This window comes from Manis javanica, chromosome 9, assembly GCF_040802235.1.
Source record: "Manis javanica isolate MJ-LG chromosome 9, MJ_LKY, whole genome shotgun sequence".
Classification (NCBI taxonomy): domain Eukaryota; kingdom Metazoa; phylum Chordata; class Mammalia; order Pholidota; family Manidae; genus Manis; species Manis javanica.
This window is the reverse complement of record NC_133164.1, coordinates 34,959,472-34,975,659: the sequence shown is the minus strand read 5'-3', so window position 1 is coordinate 34,975,659 and position 16,188 is coordinate 34,959,472. Positions and strand designations below refer to the sequence as shown.

General features: G+C 33.9%; 1 protein-coding gene across 1 annotated transcript in view; it reads right to left on the bottom strand.

Annotated features, from left to right (window-relative positions):
- LOC108397109 (ubiquitin carboxyl-terminal hydrolase isozyme L3-like) overlaps window positions 1–16,188 on the bottom strand; it is a 211,672-nt gene that overhangs the window by 91,961 nt on the left and 103,523 nt on the right. The window lies entirely within an intron of this gene.

The window sequence follows — 16,188 nt, the reverse complement described above, 5'->3', positions numbered from 1 at the left end:
AGGAAGGAGGAAGAAAAGCCACAGAGAAGGAGCTGTCAATGGAATAGAAGAGCAAGAGATGGCAACATTTGGGAAAAATTCTTCAGAAAAGAAATAGTTGCCAATACTGTAGGAAACAAAGAAAATAGGGCTCAACATAATCTATGAGGTTTGCCAATTAAGAGTCTGTTTTGAGGCAGTAATTTTGTTAAAATGCCAACTGATGGAAATTTGATACACAACTGCAGATCTAAACACAAAAATGACCGCTATCTTTTCCCATCCTTATGAGAATGGATCCTTACATATTACCCTAAATCACACTGAACTTAAAGAAAAAAGAACAGTAAGAGGACAGTAGCTTCTTTCAACCTTTTAGGAGCCTGCTTTTTGCAACAAACTTTTTTAAGTCACTAAAGATATAAAGATGAATGATACATTCAGTGTTACTTCTTGCCTGAGGCTGACATTAGAGCAAGGAGCTCAGATTAAGTAATTTCATAAATAGGTTGTATATGCCAGAAGGGTTAAAAAGAAGTGAAGGCTGCTGTGAGAGCTCTTAGAGGTGAGTTCTGAGTTGGGTTATAGTGGAAGGCTTGCCTGAGAAAGTTGTATTTCAGCTAAACTTTGAATGAAGAGTAGACATTATCTTTATACAAGGTGTGAAGGGAGGATTATACCATTCAGAGGCCACACTCATGGAAAATCCTGAATTGCGAAGGTGTGCAGTCATTTGAGTAAATGAAAGAAAAGTCCAATGGCTGGAGCGCAGTGAGCAGAATAGAGAGAAGCATGGGATGCATTTGAAGACGTAGGCAGGAGTCAGATTATGAAAGGCCTTACAGACCACGTGAACAATTCTAATACTAATCCTAAGAGTGATGTAAAGAGGATATTGAAGAGTTTGCATTTTAAAAGTTAACTCTTTCTGCAGTGAGGAGAATGGTTGGGGGTAAAGCAAGTGTTGGGAAGTTAAGACCTTTAAGTGGACAGTAATTGCAGGCTTATCAGGAAGAGTAAAGTACTAATTTATGCCAGTTATCTTTGTGTAACTACTCATATCAGCCTTTTCATGTTCAAAAGTGCCCCAATTTGAAAAATGACTTATAAAAAATTAGTCAATATATAAGAAGACTTTTTGTACTTGTCAGAAATTAGTAATTGATGACATCAAGTGGATTAATTTGATTTGTATTTGCATGTTGAATGTCAGGATTTGACAGGAATATGGGAACAAGAGAAATGGTTGAGTCAGGGAAGATGCTACGATTCTGGCTTGTGCAACTGGAAGAGGGTGGTTCTACTCACCAAGAATACTGGGGATGGGTGCATTTTTAGTGCTAAGAGTGTTGGGATAGGAAACAAGAAGAGCCCTGAAGATGAATTCAGTCTCTGACACATTGATTGTCTATGAGACGTCCTATGGGAAAAATGGACTTGGTCCTTCAATCAGAGTTCTGAACTGTATTTCTAAATGGTAATCGAAAATGAAGTGTGGATGAAGTCCCTTTGGGAGAGGCAAATGACTAAGAAAAAGGCAAGAGCTGGTAGTAAAAACATGTAACAGTATGGAAAAGGAAAGTAAGTTCTTAAAGGATACCAAAAGAAGATGAAGAAGGAGAAGAAAATAAAAGAATTTGATATTCCACAATCCTGTGGAGGACTATTTCAAGAGGAAATATTGAAAATTGGACCTACTTTTTCTAAGATTTTAAATATGATAATATGCAGTGGACTTACTACATGGGTAAGGACTGAGGAAACATTTGACATCTTTACCTACAAATAAAATGGGTGTCATATAAGAAAAAAAGATAGATCCCATGAAGCAATTGTTATTTTTCTCTTTATTAAATATTCTTTATAAATATATTTGTCATTATATATTGTCTATTCTTTTGCTAATATTGTTGTCATTTTCCATTTGTTAGTTCAGAATGTATTATCCTAAAAAGTGTTTTCAGCCATTTCAATACAATATAAAACTTACCTGATTTCCTTGTTACATTATTATTGTATTGTCAGTCTTCAACTGTCAAAGATCACACTGACTACTTTCACTGAATTACTGAATGTTACGTAAGAAAGACACAAAATCATGCTAGTAGAATAGTCCATTCACTAAATATTTGATGTGCTAGGCATTTTTTATGTGCTAGACCCTACGTTACACCACATTGGCACTAGAATATGAGGCAGAGTGCATCTGGCCTTGTATTTGTATGCTTCCTAGAAACTTTTCTTTTTTAGACTAAGAGTGACTCCTTATCTAACTAAAAATTCCCTTGGTGCATGAAAACAGGTACTGGTTTTATTCATAAAATGTATAATTTATAGAAGTTAGAGGAAATTTGGAAAAATTACTTGTATTTTTGAACTCTTCACTGATATTTGGAACAATTAGATTATTAACAAATAGTTATTAAATTAACACAAAACAATCAGATTTTAGCAATGCCCTGCAAGAATTCAGAAAGTAATTGTATTAGCAGTTAATATCTTATTAAAATGTTAAAAAATAAATAGTGGTAGATGAATGGATAAAGAAGATGTGGTACATATATACAGTGGAATATTATTCAGCCATAAGAAGAAAACAAAGCCTACTATTTGCAACAACATGGATGGAGCTAGAGCATATTATGCTCAGTTAAATAAGCCAGGTGGAGAAAGACAAGTACCAAATGATTTCACTCATTTATGGAGTATAACAATGAAGCAAAACTGAAGGAACAAATTGCAGCATACTCACAGACTCCAAGAACAGATTAGTGGTTCCAGAGGAAAGGGGTTGGGGAGTGTGGGTCAGGAGGGAGGGAGAAAGGGATCAAGGGGCATTACGATTAGCACACATAATGTAGCGGGGGATGCAGGGAAGGCAGTATAGCACAGAGAAGACAACTAGTGACTGTATAGCATTTTACTATGCTGATGGACAGCGACTGCAATGTGACGTATGTGGGTGGGGGACTTGATAATATGGGTGAATGTTGTAATCACAATGTTGCTCATGTGAAACCTTCATAAAATTGTATATCAATGATACATTAATAAAAAAATAAAATACAGTGTGTTAAATAATAAACAAACAAATAAATAAATAAATAAATAAACTCCCTAGCCCATCCACTCTATTGCACTGTTGTCTTCATGACACTCTGATTTTCTGTCTCTGACCCAGCTCTCCACTCTCCCCATCCCTAAGCTATCCTCATGCCCTTTAGTAAAAAATAAAATAAAATAAAATAATTAATGAATTGCCAATGATTATTGCTAAATAGTTTTTTAAGAAAACAATAAATAACATTAAAATCATTACAAAAAAAGAATCATGAGTAGAATTGGAAGTAAATATAGTAGAATGCACTTCTAATAGCCATTTACCCAATGCCAGATAAACTAAAACAAGTAAACAGAAAATTTTCAAAAAAGCAAAAGACGTTAAGATCTCCTGTCATAATCTTCAGAACCTGATTAACGTCTAATTGCAATATGGCTAACTGATTCAACACACATAAAAGTGATTGATAGAATTTGTTTTAAAAATTACATAACATATATAGTTAAATTCACAGGAATGTGGAGGAAATATGCAGTAGACAAGAACAACAAAAATATAAGCAACAGCTAGAGACAAGTGGTTAAGTTACTGCTAAAGCTGTGGGTGCCCTGTATGATAAACCAGAAGCTTAGGTTTCAATGGCCACATTGGGGGGAGTAGAATCTTGGATTTATTCAGGATATTGAGACTGAGGCCAAACTCCCAGTGAAAGTTTATGGAAGAAACAACACATCCATTGTTAGAATAATAAAAAAGGGAAATTGCCTGAGCTGAGATTTGAGTGAAAATAAAGCAAACTTGAATTCTAATACAGGCAAGTATTAAAAAGCTTGACAACAGAGACTGTTGGCAAGTCTGTATTTAAATGAATCTATCCACACATTGCTTGTGGGACTTCCAGATGTTACATCTATGAAAGAGAATTTGTCACAAACTTATATGTATATTTGTGCTTAAACAGAGCTACCCTTCTTCTGGTATATGTCTCCACACATATGAAAAAATACACATGAAATTACTTATTCTGTGACTATGCATGAAGAAGTCAAAGTACAAAAGAGTATTATATATAATATTATAGATTTTATATAAAAATGTAAATGTATGTGTGTATATGTGTGCATGGGGTATGTATAGATATGTGGGGTGTGTATGCATATGGATGTGTATTCTCTTAATGTGAGAATTATAAACTGAATACTAATGAAATGTTTTTCTATAGTGGATAATGGAAACAATTTGGAAAGATAGAGATAGAAATGACTTCTCTGTGTATACTTTTGTAATAATCAGGACTTAAAGCTAAAAAAAAATACAGGCTACATTTTAATACAAATGAAAACAATAGATCCTTACTATATAACATTGTAACTACACATAAAAGAGAATGCATTCCAGAACTTTTGAACACAGAACTCTAAGTGCACACTTGTTTGAGTTATATCCTGAGGACCAAAAGAACTACACTTACTGTTTTCAGTGTACTGAAGCCAGCATTTGACATGCAATACTTAAACTTTTAAATTTAAATTTTTAAAAAACAATTAAAATTTTACTTTAATACTTTAATACATACAATTGTCCTAGACAATATACATTGTCATTTAGTTCTACAAGCATCATTTTGTAGCTAAGACAATCAAGATGTAGGATAACTAATGGATTTGTTGGAGAATGAAAAATTAGGTTACGTGCCTCCAGAGCATGCACAATATACATCCACACTGCACTGTAAGAACTATATAGTAACCAGTTACATGTGTAGCTAAGTAGGTTAAGGTCTATTTTCTTATTTAACTCTAAATGATTTTGTGTCCTTCTCATTCTTATGCTTTATTTTTCCTAAGAAAATATTCCACTGTTTGAATTTTTCATCTGAATAATATAATTATTAAGAATGTATGCTGCCACATATAAACAAAAAAAGAATTATAGTTCAAACATATCAATAATAAAAATAAAAATGGCAGACACAAAACCTGGCACATAGGGACAAATATTTGTGTCTGAATTTATTGTGTTCTATTATTAAATGTTTGAATTTATTTAGTGTCTATTAAATCAAAATCATTGGGTAGACAGTGGCATAACAGAAAAATTAATCTATATTACTGCAATTTTCAAATTTGTAAAATGGAAATGATTTATTTTATGAATGTTATCTTTATTCAATTTAATCTAGAATTCTCAATAAACTTGTAAAAAGAATACTTTCTCAAATTTTTACTGACCCAATATATATGATTGTTTCACAAAAATCACTGAAAACTACAAAATGGAATTGTTTGAGAAAGTCAAATAGACCTATAAAAAAGTCAAAAAAATCTATAAAGATCATCCAACTGTCACCAATCACCATTTTGGAAATGCAATCTAAGTTCTCATTGCATTTGAATTATATATTTGTTAGATTACACACAGCACCACGTTTAATGATGAGCATTATTTCCTCCTATTGTATATTTGACTGAAACACCATTTTTCACTGGTGATGGTAAGCCTTATGTAATATATATTTTTCGAAGAAAGTATTAGAGTTTTTTCTTATTCTTTCATTTCTGAGTATTTATAAAAATATGACAGCTACATTTTTTCTGAGGAAGGTGATTTTTCAGTGATGACCACATGAATATTTTGTAAGGGCATGCATTAGTGCTTGTGATTTCCTGATATAAAAGTTGTTCAAGCCTTAAATAAAACAAAATTCAAAATAACCTGCTGTCTATTCCCTAAGGCAATATAAAAGGATGCAAGAAACACACCATAATGGGCCTTTTATGATTATTCTACCCATTATACAGTGAATGCTTAAACATTTCTCCAAAGCAAATGCTTGCAGTTAGAATCCTGATGAGTTAAATATACTTCATTATGATGAGCACTTACATATTTTCCATTATGTGCAACTTCAAGGTAACCAAATTGCTAAAATTATATTTATGAGGAAAAAAAAATAAAAAAACAAAACAAAAAAGTAAACATATTGTGTGTGAAGAGTATAAATAATAAGCTTCACACAGCTGTTGTTCCACAATTTTGGAAAAGTTACTCCATGCCAAGGTCACTGCATATGAAATTATTGGCATCTTTACTGAAACCCAGCACTTCTTGCACAGAAAAAGCAGTAAATCCATCTGAGAGAGTGATTGGGAAGCTAAAGCAAGGATACAACATCTGTCAAGTAGTTTATGCATCTGGCCTACAGAAGAGGGTTTTTATTTTCAAAAAAAGGCAGCCTTACCAGACTGTATGGGAATAAAGATAGACCCTTACCAGAAAGCTTTAAATAGATGGCAAAAAATTGAAAGTAAAATTGCATTTACACCTTTTTTCCTACAACATACTAAAATATATTTAGAAGGGAGGAAAAAGTAAATCTGAAAGCAGCAATCAATGAACTTGAAAACAGGAACAACAGAGAAAGTCAATGCAGCCAAAACCTGATTCACTGGATAAATCAGTAAAATTGATGTATTCTAGCCAGACTGACTAAGATTAAAAGAGAATAAATAAATTGTCAAGGACAAAATGAAGGGTTAACTTGGCCTCAGAGCTTTGACATTAATGGTCAGTTTGACAACATTGATGATACTAATTTTAAAGACATAAACCTAGCAAAGCTTATTCAAGAAGAACAGATAATGTGACTTACACTATAGCTATTATTGTTCACCATGTAAGAACTTGTTCGTTATGCTTCAGAAGATTGGAGACTGTTGAGAATTAGGCTTAGGGTTGATTAATGAGTGTGCACTGAGTCCTCTATACAGAATTTTATTGTTGTTAACAACCATTTGATCAATAAATATGAGAGATGCCCTCTCAAAAAAAAAGATATAAATTTATAGTTTTAAAACTTCAACAAAGAAAACTTTAGGCCCAGATGACTTTATTGGCAAATTACACCAAACATCTGATGAATACCATTTCTATACAAACTTTCCAGTAATATAAACAAAACACTCTGTGACTCATTTTTTGAGGCCAGCGCTTTCTAATACTAAAACTAGAAAAACATTTTTTAAAAACTGCAGATCACTATCAGTCACAAAAGATAGATGTACATTTTTTTCAATAAAATTTTAACAACCTGAATCTGATAATACTTATAAATGATAAAACACATCATAAAAAAGTGAAGTCTTTCATATGAATGCAAGGTTGAATCAACACTTGAAAATCTAGTGTAAATCACCACATGAATGGATAAAGAAGAGGACCCATAGGATTATCTCAAAGAATGCAGAAAAACTATTTGCTGAACTTCAACATCAATTTCTGATTTTAAAAAAAATTAGCAAATAACAACAGGAGGAAACGTCCTTAAGCTGAAAATAGTGATACACAATAAACCTAGACCAACATTTTACTTAACATCGAACAACTGAATATCATGAATATCCACAATCACCACTCATATTGAACAACATACTGGAGGGCCAATCAAATGAAAGAAGGCAAGGAATTTAAAGAAATGATACTGCCTGAATTCACATATGGCATTAATTACAAAGAATATTTCAAAGAATCCACGGAGAGCTACAAAAGTAATCAGTCAGTTCAGCAAGTTTGCAGAATGCAAAGTCAATGCAGAAAAACTGTTTTCTGTATACTAGCAATGAACAATTTGAAATCAAAATGAAAGAAAGACTATCATTTACAATGGCAACAAAAAATAAATGCTTGGATATACATATGTATAATCTCCATATGTATGTATCTCCATTTGTTTAGATATTCTTTGATTTCTTTCATCAGCATTTTAATTTTCAGAATCGAGATCATATACAAAAATCATGTACAAATTCATAGTACCTATTCCAAATTTACTCCTCTCAAAGTTCCATGTAGCCAGTAACCTAGTTTCTCAGTTACTTAAACTGTTTTTCCTTGCTTGATAGTGATCTCTAGCCTATTCACCTCCATGGCTGTATCCTAGGTATTTCATTCTTCAGACCTGGAATAACTCCAACATCTTAAGTTAAAGATATTTCAGCCATGATCACCTATTTGGATGCTTACCACCAGTGATACTCTACTTTCAGCAACCATTTAACTCTCTAGAACCCGCAACAAATTGATTAACCAATATTTTATATTGCCTGCTATGCATCCCCTTCTCCCTTATCATCTTCCTTTCTTCCTCTTTGCCCAGTTAAATTTGTCATTATGCCTACTTCAAAACCTTTATTGCTGTTTTGATTGGTCATACTAGTTGAACTAAAATCTTATTATTATTAAGTCCAAATTTCTTCCTAATATGTGCTTCTGCTAATAGCACTAACTAGGGCTGGAAACATCCATAGTACAGAGCTCTCATATGTTTTTCCTGAGTCCACTCAATAATCATGGGCTTTGCGAATATATCCCAAATGGACCCCACATCTCCCATGTCCACATATAACTTTTGGGCACCTAGCACATGAATTTGTTGGAAGTCATTAGGTGATTTCTCCTCTGAGAAATCATTAAATTAAAGGATTTTGCCTTGTCCATCTCTGCTTATTCAATATTTATTTTGAAAATAGAAAAGTCTTCTTCAATATTTGCTAAATAAAAGAAAATGAATATGAATGGCTGCCTGAATGACTACACAAATGTCTAAAACTAACTCAATAATTTAAGACAGAAGTATGCACACTTTAATATACACAGAATCATATAAATCTGTTAAAACACAGATTGCTGGGCTACACTTCTAGAATTTCTGATTCAATAGGTCTGAAGTTAGTTCTTAAGAATTTATGTTTCTAACAAGGTCCCGGGAAAGGAGATGTTGCAGGTTCATGGTTTACATTTAGATAATGTTTGATGTAGGAGAATTAATCCACTGGTGGTGAAAATATTATAATGACATTATATGTCCTTACTTATTTTCTGCCCGGTGGATCTATCCTTTGGGGTGAGTGGTGTGTTGAAGTCTCCTAAAATGAATGCATTGCAGTCTATTTCCCTCTTTAGATCTGTTAGTATTTGTTTCACATATGCTGGTGCTCCTGTATTGGGTGCATGTATATTTAGAATGGTTATATCCTCTTGTTGGACTGAGCCCTTTATCATTATGTAGTGTCCTTCTTTATCTCTTGTTACTTTCTTTGTTTTGAAGTCTATTTTGTCTGATATTAGTACTGTAACCCCTGCTTTCTTCTCACTGTTGTTTGCCTGAAATATGTTTTTCCATCCCTTGACTTTTAGTCTGTGCTTGTTTTTGGGTTTAAGGTGAGTTTCTTGTAAACAGCATATAGATGGGTCTTGCTTTTTTATCCATTCTATTACTCTGTGTCTTTTGATTGGTGCATTAAGTCCATTTACATTTAGGGTGACTATAGAGAGATATGTACTTATTGCCATTGCAGGCTTTAGATTCATGGTTACCAAAGGTTCAAGGTTAGCTTCTTTAGTATCTTACTGCCTAACTTAGCTCGCTTATTGAGCTATTATATACACTGTCTAGAGATTCTTTTCTTCTCTCCCTTCTTATTCCTCCTCCTCCACTCTTCATATGTTGTGTGTTTTGTTCTGTGCTCTTTTTAGGGGTGCTCCCATCTAGAGCAGTCCCTGTAGGATGCCCTGTAGAGGTGGTTTGTGGGAAGCAAATTCCCTCAGCTTTTGCTTGTCTGGGAATTGTTTAATCCTGCCATCATATTTAAATGATAGTTGTGCTGGATACAGTATCCTTGGTTCAAGGCCCTTCTGTTTCATTGCATTAAATATGTCATGCCATTCTCTTCTGGCCTGTAGGGTTTCTGTCGAGAAGTCTGATGTTAGCCTGATGGGTTTTCCTTTATAGGTGACCTTTTTCTCTCTAGCTGCCTTTAAAACTCTTTCCTTGTCCTTGATCCTTGACATTTTAATTATTATGTGTCTTGGTGTTGTCCTCCTTGGATCCTTTCTGTTGGGGGTTCTGTGTATTTCCATGGTCTGTTCGATTATTTCCTCCCCCAGTTTGGGGAAGTTTTCAGCAATTATTTCTTTAAAGACACTTTCTATCTATTTTCCTCTCTCTTCTTCTTCTGGTACCCCTATAACACAGATATTGTTCCTTTTGGATTGGTCACATAGTTCTCTTAGTATTGTTTCATTCCTGGAGATCCTTTTATCTCTCTCTATGTCAGCTTCTATACTTTCCTGTTCTCTGGTTTCTATTCCTTCAATGGCCTCTTGCATCTTATCCATTCTGCTTATAAATCCTTCCAGGGATTGTTTCACTTCTGTGATCTCCTTCCTGACATCTGTGATCTCCCTCCAGACTTCATCCCATTGCTCTTGCATTTTTCTCTGCATCTCATCCCATTGCTCTTGCATTTTTCTCTGCATCTCTGTCAGCATGTTCATGATTTTTATTTTGAATTCTTTTTCAGGAGGTCTGGTTAGGTCTGTCTCCTTCTCAGGTGTTGAATCTGTGATCTTTGTCTGCCTGTAGTTTTGCCTTTTCATGGTGATAGAGATAGTTTGCAGACCTGGTACGAGTGATCGCTGGAAGAGCTTCCCTTCTTGTTGGTTTGTGGCCTTCCTCTCCCGGGAGAATAGTGACCTCTAGTGGCTTATTCTTGTCAGCTGTGCGCAGACAGGGCTTCTGCTGCCTGCCTGTTTGCTATGGAGTTTATCTCCGCTGTTGCTGTGCGCGTGGCCTGGCTGGGGCTGCTCCTCCAAAATGGTGGAGCCCCATTGGAGGGGTAGCAGCCGGGAGGCTATTTATCTCCGTAAGGGGCCTCTGTGCTCCCTGTTGTCCAGGGGCTTAGAGTACCCAGAGATCCCCAGATTTCCTGCCTCTGGTCTAAGTGTCCTGTCCTTCCCCTTTAAGACTTCCAAAAAGCACTCTCCAAACCAAAACAACAACAGCAACAACGAAAGAGGAAAAGGAAAAAAACGCGCGATTTTCTTTGTCCTCAGGCGCCAGTCCCAGGCACCTGCTCACCGGTCCTGCTGCAGTGCCTCCCTAGCACCTGGGTCCCTGTCCCTTCAAGGCTTCCAAAAAGCACCAGCAAAAAAAAAAAAAAAAGTGAAAAACGTGAGATATTTTTTGTCCTCAGGCGCCGGTCCCAGGCACCCGCCCACCGGTCCTGCCGCCCTGCCTCCCTGGCACTGGGGTCCCTGTCCCCCTTAGGCCTCCAAAAAGCACTCACCAAAAAGAAAAAAAAGGGAGAAACGCGCGATTTTCTTTGTCCTCAGACACCGGTCCCAGGCACCCACCCACCGGTCTTGCTGCCCTGCCTCCCTGGTATTGGGGTCCCCGTCCCTCCAAGGCTTCCAAAAAGCACTCGCCAAAAATAGAAGGGAAAAACGCGTGATTTTCTTTGTCCTCAGGCACCGGCCCCAGGCCCCCGCCCACCAGTCCCACCGCCCTGCCTCCCTAGTATTGGGAAAAATGCGCGATTTTCTTTGTCCCCTGGTGCCGGTCTCAGGCACCCGTTCACCAGTCTTGCTGCCCTGTTTTGCTGGTATTTGGGTCCCTGTCCCTTTAAGTCTTCCAAAAAGCACTCGCCAAAAAGAAAAAAAAAAAGGGGGGGGGAAACGTGCGATTTTCTATGTCCTCAGGCGCCAGTCTCAGGCACCCACCAACCGGTCCCACCACCCTGCCTCCCTGGTGTCTGGGTCCCTGTCCCTTTAAGGCTTCCAAAAAGCACTCGCCAAAAAAAATAAAAATAAAAAAAGGGAAAAACGTGCGATATTCTTTGTCCTCAGGCGCCAGTCCCAGGCACCCGCTCACCAGTCCTGCTGCCCTGCCTCCCTAGCACTGGGGTTCCTGTCCCTTTAAGGCTTCCAAAAAGCACTCACCAAAAAAAAAAAAACCGCTCTGGTTTCTTTCCACCTGCCGGGAGCCGGGGGGAGGGGCGCTCGGGTCCTGCCGGGCCAGGGCTTGTATCTTACCCCCTTCACAAGGTGCTGGGTTCTTGCAGGTGTGGATGTGGTCTGGATGGTGTCCTGCGTCCTCTGGTCTCTATTTTAGGAAGAGTTTTCTTTGTTATATTTTCATAGATCTATGTGTTTTGGGGAGGAGATTTCCACTGCTCTACTCACGCCACCGTCCTGGCTCCACCTATAATGACATTATAATAAAAGTTTTAAATAAATGCCTGTGTTAAAAATTGATTGTGAGGTTGATATTTTCCTAAATCATTTAGGGAATATGACACGCCTTAGAAGAAATGTAGCCTACATATTCCATAAAACATTTACAGTTGAATGTTTAAAACCTCTTTATCCATTAATATTTTTCCTTTTTTTCAATTTTGTAATTCTAACAAAAGTGAAAAAATATAATTAACATTAAATGCTTTTCACCTATATCATTCACCAACACTTAGCATTTCACTTTTGTTCACAATTGTTAATATTTGCTTTTTCTTTCCTTCTCTTTTTCTCCCCCCTCTCATACTCTCTTCATACACAGAGAAAGAATACACAGACATACATTTTTTGCTGAATAGAAAAGCAAAATTCAGGCATCAAGTTACTAGGATGCTTCATCTTTCAATACATCAATACACATTTCCTAAGACAAAGAACTTCCTCCTGCATAACCACAAAACTACAGTGACATCTGAAAAATTCAATATTGACACACTAATACTATGTAATTTGCAGTCCATTTTCAAATTTCTCCAAATATCTCACTCACTTTTGAAAGTATCCAATTGAAATCTTGTAAATGTGAAGTTATTTTTTCCATAGAACCACTATGAAAGTGAAAAAGCAGAATAATTTGTGAATGGAGAGATTTCTTTTTCACAATTTGCTATAATTCAATAAATTTAAAATTATTTCATTTATATATATATATATACGTATATATATATACAGTATATATATATATATATATATACATATATATATACTGTCCATTTTTATTTAGTCTCTTAGCTCACTAATGTTACATCTGAACAGGGAGTGAGTATGTTATGAATATTTCTTTTAATTATCTATCACAAGTGAAAGAAGAATGTGACAAGAGGAGATAAAATTTAAGAGAAAACATGACATGATTGGTAGAATAAAATGGTGAATACTAGTTTTATTGCCATGAAAAGATCAAATTTCTTCTATACATATTTTTGCTTTTCATAATATTTCAATAACTTTAATTAAGAGATATTTATTGTCCAATACTATTATAAAAGGTATGTTAAAAATATGTTAGTTTAGGTTAACTTAATAATAAATAAAACATGATTTTAAGTATATCATTCTTGCTTTATTTATACATTGATTATAGGGAAATAATGTAAGCATTGACTTTTCTTTGGAAATTTTAATGCCATCAAACAAAATTTTCCTTGAATGTTCCTTGAATATGTTACTCCTTTTACAAAGTATGAGTGATTCACTAACAGTTCCATTTCATAGGTTCACACCTGTTCATATTTTACAGAGACATGATCAATGATTCATCAAATTTTAACAGCTGTCATATTACTGAAAAATGGTATGGGGGAGAGCAGCAGTGCATATGAAATAAAAAAAGAAAGCATTTGTTGTATACTTTACTGCTAGAAATTTAAAAATTACAGAATAATTCCTCTTTAACCTCACCATTTGACTTATAATATGTAATGAACTCATTTTCATCTAAAGCAATTTATTAGAAGTTAAACTCTTTTAGGAAGTCACTGTACTTGGTTTTGTTATTATAAAATAATAATTGTTATTAGAAAAAGGTTTGAAAGTAAGACGAAATGTACAGATCAAGAAATGAAATTCCAACATATACAACTTTCTATCATTGTACTTATCTTTAAATATGAGTTTCTGTTCATACAATTTTGCCTTTTTTAAATCAAATATTTCCTCCTTTTTGTTAAAAATCCCATATGTATGTTAAATTCAGTGTTGAATTTTTGTGGTAATTTTTGTATTTTCTTCATATTTGATAAAAGCAATGCTTCCTTATTTTGTTTCTATTTTTTTCATTATTAATTACAGTGAAGATTGCATCATAAACATGTGGACTGGTTATATTTCTTTTTTTGCAAATGGCTGTGTATATAAACTTTTTGCACATATTTTTTCTTGTTATTGACTCAAAAATCATATATACAAAGATTTTTTGCTTACCAAGTTGTTACATTGTTTTCCATCTTCTGTTTATGTTTTTTAGTACATAATTTTCTTTTGTCATTATACATTTCACAGCCAAATAGTCTTTTTAAGAATTTTGATTTGACATTTTTATGTTTATATATAACTAATATCCCTACATTATAAAATGAAAGTTGTCAACATTTGGCAGGTCAATTCAATGAACCAATATTTTCTAAAGTCCAGTTTTTAAAGATGACAACATCATACATTGGTAAACTGTCTATTCAGAGCACAACATAGAGCAGTGAGTTTTAATGAAATTGATTATGAAAAGTTCAGTAATATGCTCTCAGATTCCACAAGTAAGAAACTATCACTTGTCAACATCTGCTGTTTGTCAAAGAAATATATCCACAATTATCCAAAAATACTATTAAAATACTTTTCTTTCTCCTACCTACCTATATGAGAATAAATTTTCTTCACCTACTTCAATTAAAACTTGAATCAGATTGGATAGAGAAGCAGATAGTATATTCTAGGAATTAGCCATATTTACCAAAATGCATAAAATGAAAATCTTCTCAATGAATTGTTTTGTTTTGGCATATATATTTTTCATAAAAGTATAGTATCATTATAACATGTAATGTAACGTAACGGATTCATTAATTTTTTTATACACATAAATATTAATATTTTCAGTTTTAATTATAAGACAACAAATATTAGAACCTATATAAATGAAAACTTTTGAGGATAATAATTTGAAAGAGCATAAAGTATTTTTGAGAAAAAAATGAAACTCTGTCTTATGTCTGCCTTCTACTGATGAATTCTCTTATTTTTGATATACTAAAATTATTATTTAACTTTAGTTTTTGTTGGAATATTTTGATGGATTTGGAATTCCAGTGGGAACTTATTTCATTTGCCACAAAGATGGTAGTACTCTTTTTTCTAATTTCACTTGTTTCTGTAGAAGACTCAGGTATCAGATTAACTGTTGCTCATTGTTGAAACTTCATTTTCTGAATAATGCTAATCTTTTTTCTTTCCCCTGAAAATATATTATGTTTTGCCTAAGTGTGAATTTTATGTTTATTTATATTTTTGAGGTTCACAGTTTTTAGTAATGTCTAGTCTGACCCTTCAAACAGTTTTGGAAGTTTTCTTCTAAGACACTTTATTATATTTACATGTGTATGTGTGTATGTGTTTTTATGTGTAATGTTTGTATATAAATGTAAAATGAGTTTACTATGTGATACAATATGTATATTTGTATGTATATGTGTATTTTATCTGCTTTTATTTTGAAATCATGAATTTTTCTGTATTCAGTTTTTATTTTCCTTTTTAATTTTTAGAAAGTCATTTCAGTTATTTCTTTTTATTGGAAGTTACATGTTCTTAATCTCTTTAAAAGATTAATACATATATATGGTGTATCATGAGTTTTATATCATAATCTAAAATTAATTAATATCTTTATGCACATTCTAGAAAATTCTTGGAATTTAGAAATTCATTTGCTCCCTCCTCTCATATATGTTATTTTATTATGGCAAAAATCCTTCTTGGATCCCAGACTGTATAACGGAACTCTCTTCTTTTATTTGAAGGATATGCCTTAGAATTCATTTTATTGAAAATTTGCTGATGAAAACTCTATTGTGCTTGTCTTAAAATATTTTTGTTATATTTCCATCTTGGAAAAACCTTCTTATTTAGCCTGCTTGAGCTTCCTTGAACATCTTCAATATGTGAATTATTGATTATAAATAATTACAGAATGTCATCAGTTAGTATTTCTTAAAATATAGTTTTTACCCATTTTTATGTTCCTTCTCATTCTGAAATTCTGATTAGATAAGTATAATATTGGGTCTGCTCATTTATTTTCCTTATCACAACCTCCCTTACACTTTACCTCTCTTCCTCAGATCTTCTAAGGATTATCTTCACCAGTGTTCCAATTTACAGTTGGGCTCCTTGTCTATCTAATCCACTTTTGGATTCATCCTCTAAATTTTATCAATTATTTTATTTCACATTCACCAAGTTTTATTTGATTATTTGTTAAACCCGTTGGAATTTTATATTGTTATGTTTCTTTCAGTTTC